The sequence below is a fragment of the Leiobunum rupestre genome, chromosome 6, assembly GCF_980474605.1.
Source record: "Leiobunum rupestre chromosome 6, qqLeiRupe1.1.hap1, whole genome shotgun sequence".
Taxonomy (NCBI): domain Eukaryota; kingdom Metazoa; phylum Arthropoda; class Arachnida; order Opiliones; family Sclerosomatidae; genus Leiobunum; species Leiobunum rupestre.
In genome coordinates, this window is record NC_143389.1 from 16609360 (window position 1) to 16613270 (window position 3911).

Here is a 3911-nt window from a genome sequence, read left to right on the forward strand (position 1 = left end):
CATGATGTTTTTTACTGACCCGCCTACTATGAGTTCTAACGTTACTGTCTTGTTACGGTGATTTATTTTTAGTAGAACTTCGCCCTTGATGTCGAGAGGATGTCCTGTATATGCCAATAAGTTAGTAGGGCCCGGTCCTTTGGATCCCTTGTAATGAAGTTGCGAAAACTGTGCTTCGGAAATGATGGTGTATCAGGAGCCCGTGTCCATTTGAAATGATACTGGAGTGTCGTTGACCATACAATCGATTCTGATCGCCGGCTGTGGTTTGATGCGTTGCCCTCGTGTGCCATCATTCGTATCATGTGGCCGAATATTGTTAATCCGTCTGTTGGCGTTGTCATGGCTGATTTCTTCCACCGTAAAAATGTCGTAATCTGCGTGGACTGACGCTGTTGTTGCTGGAATGTGCAAGTGTCGATGATCCAGATCGTCGTATTCCTGACCGTAGCTACCCAGGTAGCAAAATCACGGTCTTTCACGAATTTTGAAATAATTTATTTCACGTGTTACATCCACGTGTGTCCACGATGGATCATGTCCGCCTAAATTACGTGTGTACGCATTTATTATCCACGTGAGTTACACGAGTAAAAACACCTATTCAACACCTTTCAATTATTGACTTTACACTCCTTCTGCGTTGAGTTTGCAAGTTCTCTCCCTACTGGTTTAAGGGTATTTCCCCCGAGTTCTTCGGTTTCCCCTTCCTTTGATATGTTGGAACGATACGCGGCCATCATGGTCTAGTTTCTCCCGTCACGAGAGGGAAAAAATCAATTGGGAGTATTTCAATCGCGCAGTAAGGCAAGACGGAAAACCTCCGGGCCAACATGAAGTGCCGGACTGATTTCATTTTCTTGGGGAGGTGCGAACACTATCTCCCCACTAGGTTATCACTTTTTACATCATTTCAACTTATACCGTACGATAAAACGTGATAAGATATACGTTCAAGTGTAAAAAAAAATTCCATTTTACGTTACTTTAACAACGAATATTCCATGACGTCAAAACACTCCCGCAAAGTACTTAACGATTCTTTCTTATTGATTAAAATAGACACTTAATGACATTGAAGGTTGTTTAAAATTAATTTCATTCTACTTTAACAACGAATATTCCATGACGTCAAAACACTCTTAAATTCAAATTAACCGCGCCTCCCGGGGAATCTGCGCGCGCGCCGCCTAGGTTATCACTTTTTACATCATTTCAACTTATTCCGTACGATAAAACGTGATAAGATATACGTTCAAGTGTTTTTCGAGATAAGCGGAGATAAATGAACAAGTTGGCCTGAACACAATATGTTGATATACGAAAAAACAAATCGTCGCGAGAAATATCATAAATAGATTGACGTTTCGACGATTTTACCCCCATTTCACCCCTTAAATTTCGATCCTGAACCCAAACCCGAACCCGGGTTTGGCGTCTCGCACTCACTTTCCTTCTACTTGCTTTGAATCAAAAAGACGTCATCCGTACATCTTCTCCATATTTTCACATGTTTTTTAATTTTAGATTTACTTAAAATACTAGCTTCCATGTGTTCCATTACTAAATTTGCCGCTGGTATTTATAACGCAGGGTAAATACCGAAGGTACTTACCCGGTTAAATACCCAAAATACATAAATACCCGGGTATGTATAAAAACCATTAAGTTCTTAGTTTTATATTTTTTAATTCATTCAATTAGGAGTACGGTAATTAAAAAACCCACAAACACATCTAATTTTGCTCATATTACCTTTTAATTATCGTTTTTTAAAAGTTTACATTGTAACAAACAACAATAAGATATGACTTAAGAAAACTTAAATATTATTTAGTCTTTTTATTCATGTTCACTTGAAAGTTCAGCCTAAGCAGGCTCTGCTTCCTCAGAATCGTCATCGTCGTCGTTGGTACTGGTAGATGAAGTCTCCACTTTGCCCTCATCTTCATAGTTGGTTTTAATGACGAATTTTTTTTCAGTTTATTTTGTTAAACTGTTTCTTCTCTTACTATGGATCGAGCTAATACATTAAGTGCAAGACAAGAATGTAAATTATCATTCTCTAATTTTCTTTAAGCCAAATTTTTTGCATGCAAAATGACTGTGATTAAATCCAGCAACACTTAATATTTTATACTTTTCTGTATAGCTAATATTATTCTAGCATATTTCACTTTATGAATATAAAAATTAATACCAAATTAAAGTACTAAATTAATGGAGTGAAAATAAAAATTATTATTTTCACTTGTCTATGCCAAAATTACTATTTACTTTGTGTACCGCTTGTTATTTACACTGTGGAATAACGAAGTTGCCGCCTTAGCAAGCAAGATAAAAACATTTTAGGTATTCTAACGTGAGAGGTATAGCGAGTTTCACATCTCGTACGCGCATCGTATTTACTATCTCTGGTCAAGATTTAATAGAAAAGTAGGCAAGATTTATTCGGAAGGGAGTCCAGATTTAACGTGTAACGAAGTCAACATTTAATGTGTAAAGGAGTCAAGATTTAATATGGAAAGTTTTCAAGAATTAACCACTTAATTGGGATACGTAAAATTCTTTAACATTATTAGTATTTTCATTTGATATGTTGGAACGATACGCGGCCATCATGGTCTAGTTTCTTCCGTCACGAGAGGGAAAATATCAATTGGGAGTATTTCAATCGCGCAGTAAGGCAAGACGGAAAACCTCCGGGCCAACATGAAGTACCGGACTGATTTCATTTTCTTGGGGAGGTGCATTCTGTTCGAACCTGGAATAGACATTGTCTCAACATAGTCATTCTTATGGATAGTCGGCAATTTTCCAAGATGGCGGCAAAAGCAAAAGAAATGCTAGGATGGATATCCATTTACCTCTTCTTTTCAATGTTTTATTTGAAATGTTTTATTGCCATTAAATTTTCCTATTTTTATTCAGTGCTTAACCAACTTGATTTAATGAGAAATCCCGCTCCTACTGGTTCAATTCCTATCATCAATAAATTGTTTGTTCAATATCAAGTCCTATTAAATTTGTTCGATTTGGTTGAAGTTAATAAAAAAAACATATTCGTTACTCACCTGCTGGGAGATAATGTATACCCATTTTCTTAAATATTTTATCTATTTTATAAATCTAGATGTTTTAAAACTTTGAGTGCCACATTTTCAACGTCAGTTCGCCCAATTTAGTTGTCTAATAAACAGTTGTACTTTTAATTACTGTCTCGTCATTGGATCAACTTTGCTGGTGTTGAATCGATTACTACAACAGATTTCAATTGTGTTTAATAAAAGATAAATCAGAAAAATAGTTACATTTGTTTAAAACCTAGTTTTGCTTTCCCAACGATACACGGAACATCTTTAATTCTATAAACGTTATTCTTGCTAGAAGAGTAAGTAATCCTTGCTAAATCTCACTTTCGTTTGAAACAACTGTATAATACATATTGTGATTCCGAGGGATCCGAAATTCGTAAATTAAGAAATCTCGACGAAAATCAGTACCAAAATCTCGAAATTACCCTAAAAAACAGATATTACCACGACAATTATCAGTTTCTGGTTTCTGAAATAACTTTAAGATTCAAAGCGGCATACGCCTAATTAGCCAATGTCGGACCCGTCTTGTGATTCGCATGCATAATTTATTCATGTATGCCCGAAATATTGATCCAATATGGACTCGAAGAACCTTTCGACTAGGACCTTAAGCAGGGTTCGTAGAAAATTTACGGAATTAAATTCCGTGACATTTCCAAGTTTTCCCTGACCCAATTGCTAAATTTTCCCAGGCCATTTTTGTAGAATAAATGAATGGTTTGAAAAATATTTTCTTTCAAAAATGTATTTGCCTGATTTTTTGGGGTCATTTTAAAATTTCCTTACTTTTTGGGACCATTTTCAAATTCCCCA

General features: G+C 35.9%; 1 long non-coding RNA gene across 1 annotated transcript; it reads right to left on the reverse strand.

Moving 5' to 3' along the window:
- Positions 1-2514: 2514 nt before the first annotated feature.
- Positions 2515-3268, reverse strand: LOC149939554 (uncharacterized). The gene is made up of 3 exons (XR_016481339.1): positions 3075-3268; positions 2868-2982; positions 2515-2764 (listed from the first exon to the last, which is right to left on the reverse strand). It is a non-coding gene; the product is annotated as an uncharacterized LOC149939554 (long non-coding RNA).
- Between the last annotated feature and the right edge of the window lie 643 nt (positions 3269-3911).